Below are 17,644 nucleotides of genomic sequence, written 5' to 3'. Positions count from 1 at the left end.
CGTTCTCCTCCGTGTCGGAACGAAAAATACCGACACGGAGGAGAGAATACATCACTTCCTCTCCTGTGTTTACATTACAGGAGAGGAAGTGATGTCACCGGGGATTTCTATTCGTCGGGAGCGATCGCGAGGGGGTGGCCATGAATGAATGGCCGTCCCCTCGTCCGGGATCGCTCCCGTACGAATTCCGACCGCCGCAGGCACCGGGCGGGGGCCCGATCGGGCCCCCGACCCGCGGGAGGCAAGGGACGTACATGTATGTCCTTATGCCTGCCCGTGCCATTGTACCGACGTACATCGGCGTGCGGCGGTCGGCAACTGGTTAAAGTTGGATTTAGAAAAAGACCCATGATTGCAGAACACTTGCAGACATCCCCTGTCCAACTTACCTGGACAAGAACTGATTGGCCTTGTTGTATTACTGGGGAACCACAGTGGCTTAGTGGTTAGCACTTATGTCCTGCAGCACTTGGCAAAGGCTTTTGGCTGTCGGCATTCACTGAAAGAAGATTATCCTTACTCGATGAACATAATTAAAGTTGGATTGAGAAAATATCCTATGACTGCAGGCCCCTCCACTCATTCCCTATCCAACTTTACTTGGGCAAGAATTGCCATTTTGTGTATCATTAGGGAAGCACAATGGCTTAATAGTTAGCCCTTATGTCTTGTAGATCAGGGTGAAGGCCAATTTGGGTAAAGGTGTCCACTAATAGCAGATCACGTTTGCCTGTTGTAAGCAGTTAAAGCTGAATTGCAAAAAGGATCTATGACTGCAGAACCCCTCCATTCGTTCTAACTTTACTTGAAAAAAATAAAAATGATTGGCCTTGTTGAACTATTGGGGCAGCACGGTGCCATAGTGGTTAGCACTTACGTCTTGCAGCACTGGCTAAAGGCCATCAGCTATAAGTGTCTACTGACATCTCCTGATGTAGCCAATTAAAGTTGGATTGAGGAAATGTCCTTATGACTGCAGAACAATCCAGACATCAACTATCCAACTTCTTTGTAAAATATGAAATGTCCTTGTTGTATCACTGGGGCAGCAGAGTGGCTTAGTGGTTAGCTCCCATGCCTTGCAGCACTGGATAAAGACCGTTCAGTAAAGGTGTCCACCAGGGCAGGACTTAGGGTGGTGGGGGCCCCTGGGCTTGAGTCACTTTCGGGCCCTACCTTCTATACATTACTGTATTTATCGGCGTATAACCCGGGCCGGCGTATAACACGCACCCCAAGTTTAGGAAGGAAGTTTAAAGAAAAAAACATTTAAACGCCCATCAATGCAGCCTTATCAGTGTCCATCTGCAGCCTTGCCCATCCATCTGCAGCCTTGCCCATCCATCTGCAGCCTTGCCCCAGTGCCATTTGCAGCCTTGTCATTGCAGTCTTGAAATTTAAAAATGGCGCAGCCGAGATAGAGTCCTATGTATCGTGGCGGCTCTCTGGTCCTCTTGGCGGCTCTTGGCGGCTCTCGGGTCCTCTGGGCGGCTCTTGGCGGCTCTGGGGCCCTCTCGCAGTCCCGAGCGGAGCTAAGAGTAGCCGAGTGTACTCAGCTCGGCTCACAGTCACACCCAGTCCCTGTGTTATGTCCATCAAAGGGCAGGACTGGGCATGACTGAGCGGAGCCAAGACGAGTACACTCGGCTATGTATCTCGGCGGGGCCCCCTATTGGGTGGGGCCCATGGGCTTGAGCCCAGTCAAGCCCAATGGTAAGTCCTGCCCTGGTGTCCACTGATGGAAGACGATTCTAGTCTGATGTAAAAAAAAGTTAGATTGAGGAAAGTATTGCACCACCTCTCCAGACATCGCCTGTCCAGCTTTCTTAGACAAGAATTGATTGCCCATGTTGTATCATTGGGGCAGCACAGTTGCTTAGTGGTGAGCACTTATGTCTTGCAGCACTGGGTAAAGATTGTTGGGTAAAGGTGTCCACTGATAGAAGATCATTCTTACCGGATGTAGCCACCTAACGTTAGATCGAGAAAAGGTCTTATGACTGCAGGAGCTTGTTGTTGTATTGGGGCAGCACAGTGGTTTAGTGGTTAGCACTTATGATTTGTGGCCCTGGGGTGTTGGACTCAAATCTTGAGTCCAAACCAGGAAGGCAGCTTTCATTGGCAAGCCAATGAGCTGCATGGTATTTCCCATCTCATAGCTTCACTTGAGCAGAAGGTTGGGAATGCAAGTGACATCATTGGCTTAACGTGGTCAATAATGTCATGACCATCCCACCCCTTTGTGTACACAAAGCTCTCGGGTAGCAAAGCCCCTGTTCGCAGCTTATTGGCCAGGCACTGAAAGCTGTCTTATGGGTTTGGATCAAAGCCAAGCTCAACTCTACTGGTGACCTACCGGAAACAAAAATTAGCCAAGAAAATTCATTAAAAAAGGCTTTAATGCGTATCAGACCCATACAACCGATGGATATACCCATACAGTACAATGTATTATTCTGGCCAATCTTGGTTCAAATCCCAGCTAGGACACTCAGGGCAGCCATCAGATATTTGGGGCCTGACCACCAACATTCCCCAGGGTCTGCCCACTGGCTGTACCACCGAATCCGCCCACTGGCCATCCCACAAAAGCCCATCCCATGTCATCCTCCTTCGTCTGCAATCCCATCTCCTCCGTCCCATGTCCTCATCCTCCTCCTCCTCCAGTCCCATCTCCTCCATCCCATTCCATCTCCAGTCTCAACTCATCCATCCCATGACCTCCTCCTCCTCCTCCAGTCCCATCTCCTCCATCCCATTCCATCTCCAGTCTCAACTCATCCATCCCATGACCTCCTCCTCCTCCTCCAGTCCCATCTCCTCCATCCCATTCCACCTCCAGTCTCAACTCATCCATCCCATGACCTCCTCCTCCTCCTCCAGTCCCATCTCCTCCATCCCATTCCACCTCCAGTCTCAACTCATCCATCCCATGACCTCCTCCTCCTCCTCCAGTCCCATCTCCTCCATCCCATTCCACCTCCAGTCTCAACTCATCCATCCCATGACCTCCTCCTCCTCCTCCAGTCCCATCTCCTCCATCCCATTCCACCTCCAGTCTCAACTCATCCATCCCATGACCTCCTCCTCCTCCTCCAGTCCCATCTCCTCCATCCCATTCCACCTCCAGTCTCAACTCATCCATCCCATGACCTCCTCCTCCTCCTCCAGTCCCATCTCCTCCATCCCATTCCACCTCCAGTCTCAACTCATCCATCCCATGACCTCCTCCTCCTCCTCCAGTCCCATCTCCTCCATCCGATTCCACCTCCAGTCTCAACTCATCCATCCCATGACCTCCTCCTCCTCCTCCAGTCCCATCTCCTCCATCCCATTCCACCTCCAGTCTCAACTCATCCATCCCATGACCTCCTCCTCCTCCTCCAGTCCCATCTCCTCCATCCCATTCCACCTCCAGTCTCAACTCATCCATCCCATGACCTCCCCCTCCTCCTCCAGTCCCATCTCCTCCATCCCATTCCACCTCCAGTCTCAACTCATTCATCCCATGACCTCCTCCTCCAGTCCATCTACCACAGGAGGGGGGAAGTGGGACAGGTGGGGGCAGTGTGTTAGGAGGGGGCAGGGAGACAGGAGGGGGGCAGAGAGACAGGAGGGGAAAATGTCACAGGAGAAGAGCAGCGTGACAGGAGGAGGGGCAGTATGACAGGAGGAGGGCGGCCGGATGAAAGGGGTGTAGCAGGACAGGTGGGGGACAGTGGAACTGGAGAGGGGTGTCATGGGAGGAGATCAGCGGGACAGGTGGGGGGAAGTAGGACAGGATGGGAAGTGTCATGGAAGAGGGGCAGCATCACAGGTGGGTGGGGCAGCAGGATAGGTGGGGGGCAGTGTCACAGGTAGGGGGCAGCAGGACAGGTGGGGGGCAGTGTCACAGGTAGGGGGTAGAAGGACAGGTGTGGGTGCAGTGTTACAGGTAGGGGGCAGCAAGAGAGGTGGGGGGCAGTGTCACAGGTAGAGGGCAGCAGGACAGGTGGGGGCAGTGTCACAGGTAGGGGGCAGCAGGACAGGTGGGGGGCAGTGTCACAGGTAGGGGGCAGCAGGACAGGTGGGGGGCAGTGTCACACACACCTTGGGAAGCACCAATCCTCCCATGTCTCACCTATCCAGCAGTACCAGGAGGGATAGCAGACCCTGTGTCCCATCTCCACCAGGCTCTCCAGGCGGCAGCTGCAAGAAAGAGGGGGGCTCCTCTTCCCTGACCTCTTCCTCTGGGCACTCCAACTGCCCCCCGCACAGACCGGCACACACTGTAGTACCGGAGCGGAGCCTGCCTGACAGCAGGCCCTGGTCTGGTCATGAAAGGCGATGGGGGGCTCAGACTAGTAAGCTCCCTTCTCCTTCCATAGTGTGCGACGAGGGGGGGCGTTCTAGTGAAAGGCGTCGGAGGCTTCGCTCTCCTTCTCAATAGCAGGTGGCCGCGTGGGCCCAGCAGCGCATGACAGAATAATTTAATTTCTTGCTGAACGGGGAGCCCCTTAGGACGCTCGGGCCCCTTACAGGAGTACTGCCTGTACCCCTCTGATGGCGGCCCTGAGGACACTATCTGGATAGACTTTGCATGTTCTCCCTGAGCTCTCCTCCCATACTCCAAAGACCTGCTTTTAGGTTAATTGGCTCCTGTTTTATATTGTATGTGAGATAGTGCTTTTAGATTGTAAGCTCCTTGAGGCCAGAGACTGGTGTGAATGTAGAGTATGTAGAGTTCAGTGCACAGTGCTGGTGATATAGAAATAAATACAATTTTCGGAGACTCGTCCCAGATGGAGCGCTGGACCTTGTTCCAGTGGCTGGCGGCGGGTGGTCGGTGGTGCTCTTGGGTGAAATGTGGAAATTCACCACGTCCAATTTTTATTCTCTCAGATTTCATTGTTATTGGAAACCAGCAGCCACAACACTTGTGTCCATTGTCCTCCTGCGCACGCTCCATTTAGAGGGCTGCCTTTTAAGCATGTTATCTGCACATCCATCCATCATGTACAGTATACACATCACACAGCAGGCGTGTTTGCCCCGGCCGGGGTTACTCTCATATTGTTGTGTGTCAGGCTGGGTGTGATTGTATGTGGAAAGGGTGGGAGAATGGAATCTCGTCTTTTACACACTTTTATCAGAATAACAAATCGGCAGAAATGTCTCTCTGCTCCCTATAAGGAATCCCTATGAAGGATCCAACCAATAAAACGCCACAATCCGGCTCAGCTACTTCGACTTGGGAAATGATTCTCGGCTCTAATTTCTGTATTTCTTAATTAAGGTGATTCAGATTTGTGCGGAACTAGAAGAAAAGGAAACATTCAGCTCGGAAATGTTACATCGCTATGAAATGTAATTGCTGGCTTCCATTTTTTTTTTTTAAAGCTTACGGATCAATATAATAAACCTGTTGATCCCGCTGGTTTGTGGCCCTTCTTTAGCAGGCTGACAACACTATTATACCTGCAATGCAGTGTACACCCAAAGGGGCGTAGATAAGGGGGGTCCAAACACCCCCTCAGAGAATCCGTGGTGTTGCAGCTACTATTGACAGCCGCCGCACACCAGAAGCACTGCAGCTCGGCTCTGTCCACCAATCAGACCTGAGGCAGCAGCATTCAGAATCAGGGAGGCTCTACCTAACTCCTCCTTGGCTCTGGTCACATGACACAGCTAAGGGAGGACCCCCCCCCCCCCCACCAACCTTGAAATGCCTGGTGGATTTCAATAATGGTAAAGCTGAAGCCTAACCCTCCATATACAGAACCCTAACGCTCCATATACAGAACCCCAACCCTCCATATACAGAACCCTATATCCTCCATATACAGAATCCTAACCCTCCATATACAGAACCCTAACGCTCCATATACAGAACCCCAACCCTCCATATACAGAACCCCAGCCCTCCATATACAGAACCCCAATGCTCCATATACAGAACCCCAACCCTCTATATACAGAAGCCTAACCCTCCATATACAGAACCCCAACCCTCCATATACAGAACCCCAGCCCTCCATATACAGAACCCCAACCTTCCATATACAGAACCCCAACCCTCCATATACAGAACCCCAACCCTCCATATACAGAACCCTAACGCTCCATATACAGAACCCCAACCCTCCATATACAGAACCCCAACCCTCCATATACAGAACCCTATATCCTCCATATACAGAACCCTAACGCTCCATATACAGAACCCCAACCCTCCATATACAGAACCCCAACCCTCCATATACAGAACCCCAACCCGCCATATACAGACCCCCAACCCGCCATATACAGAACCCCAACGCTCCATATACTGAACCCCAACCCTCCATATACAGAACCCCAACGCTCCATATACAGAACCCCAACCCTCTATATACAGAAGCCTAACCCTCCATATACAGAACCCCAACCCTCTATATACAGAACCCCAGCCCTCCATATACAGAACCCCAACCTTCCATATACAGAACCCCAACCCTCCATATACAGAACCCCAACCCTCCATATACAGAACCCTAACGCTCCATATACAGAACCCCAACCCTCCATATACAGAACCCCAACCCTCCATATACAGAACCCTATATCCTCCATATACAGAACCCTAACGCTCCATATACAGAACCCCAACCCTCCATATACAGAACCCCAACCCTCCATATACAGAACCCCAACCCGCCATATACAGACCCCCAACCCGCCATATACAGAACCCCAACGCTCCATATACTGAACCCCAACCCTCCATATACAGAACCCCAACGCTCCATATACAGAACCCCAACCCTCTATATACAGAAGCCTAACCCTCTATATACAGAACCCCAACCCTCCATATACAGAACCCCAGCCCTCCATATACAGAACCCCAACCTTCCATATACAGAACCCCAACCCTCCATATACAGAACCCCAACCCTCCATATACAGAACCCTAACGCTCCATATACAGAACCCCAACCCTCCATATACAGAACCCTATATCCTCCATATACAGAACCCTAACGCTCCATATACAGAACCCCAACCCTCCATATACAGAACCCCAACCCTCCATATACAGAACCCCAACCCGCCATATACAGACCCCCAACCCGCCATATACAGAACCCCAACGCTCCATATACTGAACCCCAACCCTCCATATACAGAACCCCAACGCTCCATATACAGAACCCCAACCCTCTATATACAGAAGCCTAACCCCCCATATACAGAACCCCAACCCTCCATATACAGAACCCCAACCCGCCATATACAGACCCCCAACCCGCCATATACAGAACCCCAGCGCTCCATATACTGAACCCCAACCCTCCATATACAGAACCCCAACCCTCCATATACAGAACCCCAACCCTCCATATACAGAACCCCAACCCTCCATATACAGAATCCTAACCCTCCATATACAGACCCCCAACCCTCCATATACAGAACCCTAACCCTCCATATACAGAACCCTAACCCTCCATATATAGAACCCCAACCTTCCATATACAGAACCCTAAGGCCGCGTACACACGGGCGGATTGTCTGTCCAACTTAGTCCGCTGAACCGTGTTTCAGCGGAAAATCCGCTCGTGTGTGGGCTTCAGCGGACTTTTTCAGCGGACAGTCTGACGAACAAAGTCTTACGGAATTTCCGTAAGACAGTCCGTTCAAACTTGGTTTTGTCCGTCCAAACTTGGTTTCAGCGGACAGTCCGCTCGTGTGTAGGCAAGTTGGACGGACTAAGTATGGCGCATGCTCAGAAAGGATTTACACGGCCGAAGGTTGCATTGCTGTGTATTGGACATCGTTTTTCTAGTCCTGTCGTACGTGCTGTACACGTCATCACGCACGCTTTCAGCAGACTGTCTGCTCATCGTGTGTGGTCAAGTCCGTTCATGCAAATTTTGAACGGACTGTCTGTCGGATTGTCTGCCGAACTTAGTTGGGCAGACAATCCGCCCGTGTGTACGCGGCCTAACCCTCCATATATAGAACCCTTACCCTCCATATACAGAACCCCAACCCACCATATACAGAACCCCAACCCTCCATATACAGAACCCCAACCCTCCATATACAGAAGCCTAACCCTCCATATATAGAACCCCAACCCGCCATATACAGAACCCCAACGCTCCATATACTGAACCCCAACCCGCCATATACAGAACCCCAACCCTCCATATACAGAACCCCAACCCTCCATATACAGAACCCCAACCCTCCATATACAGAACCCTAACCCTCCATATACAGAACCTTAACCCTCCATATACAGAACCTTAACGCTCCATATACAGAACCCTAACCCTCCATATACAGAAGCCTAACCCTCCATATACAGAACCTTAACCCTCCATATACAGAACCCTAACCCTCCATATACAGAAGCCTAACCCTCCATATACAGAACCTTAACCCTCCATATACAGAACCCTAACGCTCCATATACAGAACCCAAACCCTCCATATACAGAACCCCAACGCTCCATATACTGAACCCTAACCCTCCATATACAGAACCCCAACGCTCCATATACTGAACCCTAACCCTCCATATACAGAACCCCATGCTCCATATACAGAACCCCAACCCTCCATATACAGAACCCCAACCCTTCATTTACAGAACCCCAACCCTCCATATACAGAACCCCAACCCTCCATATACAGAACCCTATATCCTCCATATACAGAACCCTAACCCTCCATATACAGAACCCCAACCCTCCATATACAGAACCCTAACCCTCCATATACAGAACCCCAACCCTCCATATACAGAACTCTAACCCTCCATATACAGGGAAGCCGTATTTGTAAGTTATGCACATAACCCAGAATGACTTCAGAAGGATTTCACATACGTAGTCCATATTCATTCGTCTATCAGCAGCTTTTGTGGGCTATAATATTGAAATCAGGCCCCTGATTGTGCTGAGAGGAGGAAGCCAGAGATTGATAAGAGGATGGGGTCAGTGGGAACACTTTTGTTATATGATTCTGGACTCTGGGGAGGAAGCGCGGGATGGTTTCTTGGACTCCTTGCACCGCTCTCTGTGTCCCTACCTCCATCCCTGGCCGTGACCTTCATGACTATGACCATGGACTGTTCATGAGTAATGAGAAAAAGGCCGGGGTGTGAGCCGAGGAAATCACTTCTCTCTGTGGGATTGCTGGACTTACAGCTGAAGTTCAATCTTTCTGGTATTTTGCCTTCCCTGCCCCCCTCCCCCCGCCCCCTCGTTATTATAATGATATTTTTAAAATAAAACCTGTTTCCATTGCATACCTTACTTTATACTTACTTCATCACCGGGTCTCTGTGCTTCTCTATGTAATGCAGGCAGATCATGGCTGGTGGGAGTTTCCGGCATGGGGCTGTACATAGCTTCCTGAGAACATCACAGCACCCCAGACAGATCCCAGTCATTAGAACGAGACCGGGAGAGGTCATTGACAGTTCGGTTTCTGGGCTGGTAACACGTGGGGTAGCTCGCTTTCAGGTAGGGTGACCACATTTCCAAACTGCCATCCAGGGACACTCCCCACCCCCCCCTTCCCCAAAAAAGTACATCATGGGGGTCCCCTTATGCCCCGTACACACGAGAGGACTTATGTCCGACAGACTTCCAAAGGAGTTCTGCCGGAGTTCTGACAGAGTTCTGACAGACTTTTCGGCCGAACGGACTTGGCCACACACGATCACACTAAACTCCGACGGATTCGAACGTGATGACGTACGACCCGACTCGAATAAGGAAGTTCATAGCCAGTAGCCAATAGCTGCCCTAGCGTCGGTTTTAGTCCGTCGGAGTAGCACACACACGAGCGAATTTTTCGAAGGGGATCGGGTCCGGCGGAGTTCCGTCGGGAAAATTTGAAGCATGTTCCATTTCTAAAGTCCGTCAGACTTTAGCGAAGCTAAAGTCCGTTGCAGCCCACACACGATCGGATAGTCTGACGGACTCAGTCCGTCGGAGTTTGGATGTCGAAAAGTCCGCTCGTGTGTACGGGGCATAAGAATACCTGTAAAGTGGAGCATCTGTAGCATGCATAGAACCTGGTGCAGCAAAAATGATTTTTTTTTCATGCTGAGTGTATGCATATATGCAGGTAAGTAGACTGCAGGTGAAGGTGTATCTGGGGGAAGGAAAATGTCGGAGAACGTGGCACAGGATTGACATTAAGGGTTAATGCGTGGTTCCAGACATTCATTTCTGAGCCCGGCTGTTTTCTTGGCTTTCTCTGGATCCTGTAAACCTGGATTGGGCCCTGGAGGGTGAAGGTTCCATAGTGTGTTGGGTGGGACGGAACCCTCAATCCTGTGTCTGGATTTTACCAAATGCCTGCAGCCTGTGTGCTGGGTCATTATATACTCAAACCTGAGGAGAGCTCAGAGTTCCCAGTGTGGGGGACAGGAGGTCTCACTCAGGAGTCAGGTGGGCTCCTATTGTGGTGTCAGGAGAACCCCAATCCAGGGGCCAGGAGGTCTCACTCAGAGGTCAGAGGAGACCCAATCCAGGGGCCAGGAGGTCTCACTCAGAGGTCAGAGGAGACCCAATCCAGGGGCCAGGAGGTCTCACTCAGAGGTCAGAGGAGACCCAATCCAGGGGCCAGGGGGTCTCACTCAGAGGTCAGAGGAGACCCAATCCAGGGGCCAGGAGGTCTCACTCAGAGGTCAGAGGAGACCCAATCCAGGGGCCAGGAGGTCTCACTCAGAGGTCAGAAGAGACCCCAATCCAGGGGCCAGGGGGTCTCACTCAGAGGTCAGAGGAGACCCAATCCAGGGGCCAGGAGGTCTCGTCCCAGGAGTCAGGTGGGCTCCTATCGTGGTGTCAGGAGAACCCCAATCCAGGGGCCAGGATTGGCTGTGCAGCAGAGCGCTGCCACTAAAGTGAGCCAAGGGAGCCGGCGGAGCTTGAAAGTTCAGCCAGAGGGACTGCTAAGACTGTTGTTGTTGGTGGAACCCCCTGTGTGGGCAGCTGATGTCTATGTGAACATTGAGGTATGTATAGGGGAAGATAGAGATAGGGGAAGGTATGTATAAGAGATGGTATATATAGTGGAAGGTATGTATAGAGCAAGGTAGGTGTAGGGGAAGGTGTATATATAGGGAGAGGTATGCATGAGGAAAGGTATGTATATGGGAAGGTATGTATAGGGGAAGGTATATATAGGGCAAGATATGTATAGGAGAAGGTAGAATTAGAGCAAAGTGTATATATAGGGGAAGGTGTATATAGGGCAAGGTATCTATAGGAGAAGGTATAATATATGATGAGGTATGTATGGGGAAGGTAGGGTATGTATTGTGGAAGGTATATATAGAAGAAGATATGTATAGGGGAGGTTATATAGCCGGAGGTATGTATAGGGAAAGGTGTATGTATAGGGGAAGGTATGTATGGGGAAGATATTATAGGCAAAGGTGTGTGTGTATATATAGGGAAGGTATATATAGGGGGAATGTGTCTATAGGGGAATGTATATATAGGGGAAGGCTTATATAGGAAGAAGGCTTATATAGGAGGAAGGCATGTATAGGGGAAGGTATATATAGGGGGAGGTATTTAGAGGGGAAAGTATATATAGGGGAAGGTATGTCTAGGGAAAGGTATGTATAGGTGGAGGAATATATAAGGGAAGGTATATATAGGGGAAGGTATGTATAGGGGGAAGGTATATGTAGGAAAATGTATGTGTAGGGGAATGTGTATATATATATATATATATATATATATATATATATATATATATATATATATATATATATATATATATATATATATATATATATATATATATATATATGTATGTATATATATATATATATATATATATATATATATGTATGTATGTATATATATATATATATATATATATATATATATATATATAAGAAGGTATATATAGGGGAAAGACATTTATAGGGGAAATGTGTATATATAGGGGAAGGCATTGTAGGGGAAGGTATATATATGGGGCATATACAGGGGAAGGTATATATGGGGCATGTATAGGGGATATATGGGGGGCATGTATAGGGGAAGGTATGTATAGGGGAAAGTATGTATGTGTGTCATATATAGGGGAAGGTATATATGGGGCATGTATAGGGGAAGGTATGTATAGGGGAAAGTACACATGGAAGCATGTATAGGAAAGGTATGTATGGGGGCATGTACAGGGGAAGATATATATGGGGGCATGTATAGGGGAAGGCATATATGGGGCATATATAGGGGAGGATATATATGGGGGCATGCATAGGGGAATGTATGTATAGGGGAAGGTATATATGGGGTATATATAGGGGAGGGTATATATGGGGGCATGCATAGGAGAAGGTATATATGGGGGCATATATAGGGGAAGGTATATATGGGAACATGTATAGGGGATATATGGGGGGCATGTATAGGGGGAGGTATGTATAGGGGAAAGTATGTATGGGTGGCATATATAGGGGAAGGTATATATGGGGGCATGTATAGGGGAAGGTATGTATAGAGGAAGGTATATATGGAAGCATGTATAGGAAAGGTATATATGAGGGGCATGTAAGGAAAGGTATGTATGGGGAGGTATGTATGGGGGTGTGTATAGGTGAAGGTATGTATAGGGGAAGGTATATATGGGTGTGTGTATAGGGGAAGGTATGTATAGGGGAAGGTACATGTGGGGGCGTGTATAGGGGAAGGTATATATGGTTGGCGTGTATAGGGGAAGGTATGTATAGGGGACGGTATATATGGTGAGCGTGTATAGGGGAATGTATGTATAGGGGAAGGTATATATGGGGGCATGTATAGGGGAAGGTATGTATAGGGGAAGGTATATATGGGGGTGTGTATAGGGGAAGGTATGTATAGGGGAAGGTATATATGGGTGTGTGTATAGGGGAAGGTATGTATAGGGGAAGGTACATGTGGGGGGAGTGTATAGGGGAAGGTATGTATATGGGAAGGTATATATGGTTGGCGTGTATAGGGAATGGTATGTATAGGGGAAGTATATATGGTGGGCGTGTATAGGGGAAGGTATGTACAGGGGAAGGTATATATGGGGGCGTGTATAGGGAAAGGTATGTATAGGGGAAGGTATATATGGGGGGTGTATAGGGGCAGGTACGTATATGGGAAGGTATATATGGGTGTGTGTATATGGGAAGGTATGTATAGGGGAAGGTACATGTGGGGGGCGTGTATAGGGGAAGGTATGTATATGGGAAGGTATATATGATGGGCGTGTATAGGGGAAGGTATATATGGTGGGCATGTATAGGGGAAGGTATGTATGGGTAATATTTCTATAGATGGGGTTCCACTTTAATTAACATTTGGTAAAGATCTGTCCCATGGAAATGAAAACTCAGAAGGGATGGGGTGACCCTACAGTAGCTCCTTCCCCCTCTTCCCCCTCTTCCCCCATTCATGGGATGGGCTCTGCTGCACCGACAGAAGAAAGTGGCGGATGTGGTCAGTGCAGGTCGGGCCGGGGACTAATCCACGCTCTGTTCTCTGCCTATCAGCCATGGTGGTTCTCATAGCCGGCTCTGTGTTTGTCTTGGTAGTTGTGTGTTGTATGAATACTCGGTGTAAGGAGGAAGGAGATTAGATGTGGTCAGAACACTTTGTATTGGATTAGTTGTAGTGCCAACTCTTTATTGACAAGGAGAAAGTCAGCGCTTTGTTTGGTGAGAACTTCTACAAGAGTTCTTGGGAACCGGGAGGGTCAGCGGAGTTTGCCCAGGTTGGGGTGGGTCAGGCGGGGTCAGGGATCGGCCACTGGGGGCAGCAGAGGGCAGCATTCTATGCTGGGTTCCTTGTATGTGACACTGAGAAATGTTTTGCTAAAATGGAACTCATTGTACATCGATCTATTCCCTGCATTGTCACCCCCATCATGGAGTACCCCCTCCAGTCTTACACAGGTGTATCGGCTCCCCCCTCCAGTCTTACACAGGTGTACCGGCTCCCCCCTCCAGTCTTACACAGGTGTACCGGCTCCCCCCTCCAGTCTTACACAGGTGTACCGGCTCCCCCCTCCAGTCTTACACAGGTGTACCGGCTCCCCCCTCCAGTCTTACACAGGTGTACCGTCTCCCTCCCTCCAGTCTTACACAAGTGTACTGCTCCTCCCCTCCAGTCTTACACAAGTGTACTGCTCCTCCCCTCCAGTCTTACACAGGTCTACCGGCTCCTCCCCTCCAGTCTTACACAGGTGTATCGGCTCCTCCCCTCCAGTCTTACACAGGTGTACCGGCTCCTCCCCTCCAGTCTTACACAGGTGTACCAGCTCCTCCCCTCCAGTCTTACACAGGTGTACCGACTCCTCCCCTCCAGTCTTACACAAGTGTACTGGCTGGCTCCTCCCCTCCAGTCATACACAAGTGTACTGGCTCCTCCCCTCCAGTCATACACAGGTGTATGGCTCCTCCCCTCCAGTCTTACACAGGTGTACGGCTCCTCCCCTCCAGTCTTACACAGGTGTACTGACTCCTCTCCTCCAGTCTTACACAAGTGTACTGGCTGGCTCCTCCCCTCCAGTCATACACAAGTGTACTGGCTCCTCCCCTCCAGTCATACACAGGTGTACGGCTCCTCCCCTCCAGTCTTACACAGGTCTACCGGCTCCTCCCCTCCAGTCTTACACAAGTGTATCGGCTCCCCCCCTCCAGTCTTACACAGGTGTACCGGCTCCCCCCCTCCAGTCTTACACAAGTGTACTGCTCCCTCCCTCCAGTCTTACACAAGTGTACTGCTCCTCCCCTCCAGTCTTACACAAGTGTACTGCTCCTCCCCTCCAGTCTTACACAGGTCTACCGGCTCCTCCCCTCCAGTCTTACACAGGTGTATCGGCTCCTCCCCTCCAGTCTTACACAGGTGTACCGGCTCCTCCCCTCCAGTCTTACACAGGTGTACCAGCTCCTCCCCTCCAGTCTTACACAGGTGTATCGGCTCCTCCCCTCCAGTCTTACACAGGTGTACCGGCTCCTCCCCTCCAGTCTTACACAGGTGTACCAGCTCCTCCCCTCCAGTCTTACACAGGTGTACCGACTCCTCCCCTCCAGTCTTACACAAGTGTACTGGCTGGCTCCTCCCCTCCAGTCATACACAAGTGTACTGGCTCCTCCCCTCCAGTCATACACAGGTGTATGGCTCCTCCCCTCCAGTCTTACACAGGTGTACGGCTCCTCCCCTCCAGTCTTACACAGGTGTACTGACTCCTCCCCTCCAGTCTTACACAAGTGTACTGGCTGGCTCCTCCCCTCCAGTCATACACAAGTGTACTGGCTCCTCCCCTCCAGTCATACACAGGTGTACGGCTCCTCCCCTCCAGTCTTACACAAGTGTACTGGCTCCTCCCCTCCAGTCATACACAGGTGTATGGCTCCTCCCCTCCAGTCTTACATAGGTGTACGGCTCCTCCCCTCCAGTCATACACAGGTGTATGGCTCCTCCCCTCCAGTCTTACATAGGTGTACGGCCCATTAACCATGTGATCTGCGCTCCTCACACTGACAGAGGAGAGGAGAGCCGATCAGCGGCATCTCCTCACAGGGGACAGCTAGGTATGTAATCAGGGACACTGATTACAATTAAGTGCCCACCAGTGCCAGCAATCAGTGCCCACAATTTCCACCAATCTGTACCCACCAGTGCCAGCAATCAGTGCCCACAATTTCCACCAATCTGTACCCACCAGTGCCAGCAATCAGTGCCCACAATTTCCACCAATCTGTACCCACCACTGCCAGCAATCAGTGCCCACAATTTCCACTAAACTGTACCCACCATTGCCAGCAATTAGTGCCCACAATTTCCACCAATCTGTACCCAGCAGTGCCGGAAATCAGTGCCCACAATTTCCACCAATCTGTACCCACCACTGCCAGCAATCAGTGCCCACAATTTCCACCAATCTGTACCCACAAGTGCCAGCAATCAGTGGCCATTAGTGAAGTCAGTGCAGGCTATCAGTGCTGCCCATCAATGCTCATCACTGCCGCCTATCTGTGCCCACCAGTGCCCAATCAGTGCCACCTTAAGTGCAGCATAATAGTGCCTCCTCATCTGTGCCGCCTTATCAGTGCCCATCAGTGAAGGAGAAAAATTACTTATTTACAAAATTTACTGACAGAAACTACGATTTTTTTTTCTTTTTTTAGGAAAAAATAAAAACCCCCGGGAGTGATTACATATCACCAAAAGAAACTATTTGTGTGAAGAAAATGATAAGCGGTGTAATGAATTTATGGATTTTTTTAGATCCAAGATTGATCATATCCGTTCCTCTCTGTCTGGTCCTTTGGCTCAAACTGTCCATTTAAACTGTTTTGTGCCCCGACAAATGGATCATTTACCAGAGGTGTCATTGGAAGAGGTACAGGGTATTGTTAAGCGAATGAAGCCCACAACCTGTTCCTTGGATCCTTTTCCAACTCCACTGGTAAAAACGTATGTTTTAGTTTTAAGTCCATTGATTACTGCTGTTGTTAATTACTCTTTTCGAACTGGCCATGTTCCTTCCATTTTAAAAAGTGCTGTTATTAGACCACTGCTTAAAAAATCCACTTTTGATCCGGAAGTCCTTTCTAATTATAGGCCTATTTCTAATCTTCCCTTTTTATCTAAGGTACTTGAGAAAGCAGTTGCAAGTCATCTTCAGGATCATCTCAAGCATAACAGCCTTTTTGAAAAATTTCAATCAGGCTTTCGTTTTGCTCATAGTACGGAGACCGCTCTTGTTCGGGTTACAAATGATCTTCTTATGTCATCTGATGCCGGTTCTCCGTCTTTACTTATTATGTTGGATTTGTCAGCTGCGTTCGACACTGTCGATCATGGCATTCTTTTAGATAGTCTTCGTGATAATGTTGGACTAAAAAATTTAGCCTTCAGTTGGTTCGAGTCATATCTTACAGATAGGATTGAACAAACTACATTGGGTCATTTTAAATCTAAACCGCATGTGGTTACCTGCGGAGTTCCCCAAGGGTCAGTGCTTGGCCCGATTTTATTTATTCTATATCTTACTCCCTTGGGCCATATTATAAATCGTTATAATATTTCTTTCCATTGTTATGCTGATGATACACAGCTTTATGTAAAAGCTGCAGCTGAAACTCCTTCAGTGCAGTCACCCCTATCAGTCCTTACCGCCTGTCTGGAGGAGATAAAGGAGTGGATGGAACAAAATTTCTTGCAACTAAATAGCTCCAAAACTGAGTTTATTATGATTGGAACATCTCACCAGATTAAATCATCGCTGATAACAAGTATTGCCTTTTCAGGCTCTAAAATTCCAGTTTCGTCTGTTGTCACTAATCTTGGTGTAAAAATGGATTCCCAACTCACTTTTGAAGCTCATATAAATCAAGTATGCAAGACTTCTTTCTACCACCTTCGTAATATCTCTAAACTTCGTCCTATCCTTTCTTTTTCCGATGCTGAAAGATTGATTCATGCCTTTGTCTCCTCCAGGCTGGATTATTGCAACGCACTTCTCATTGGGATTCCGAGAAAGAGCATGCAGAGGTTGCAATACGTTCAAAACTCTGCAGCGAGGATCCTAATGAGAGTGCGGAAGCATGAGCATATCACTCCAATTTTAAAATCTCTTCATTGGCTGCCGGTCTCTACAAGGA

Source organism: Lithobates pipiens, unplaced genomic scaffold, assembly GCF_037356315.1.
Source record: "Lithobates pipiens isolate NorthernLeopardFrog02 unplaced genomic scaffold, aLitPip1_a1.2 Scaffold_23, whole genome shotgun sequence".
NCBI lineage: Eukaryota > Metazoa > Chordata > Amphibia > Anura > Ranidae > Lithobates > Lithobates pipiens.
Note: the sequence above shows the minus strand (reverse complement) of the source record.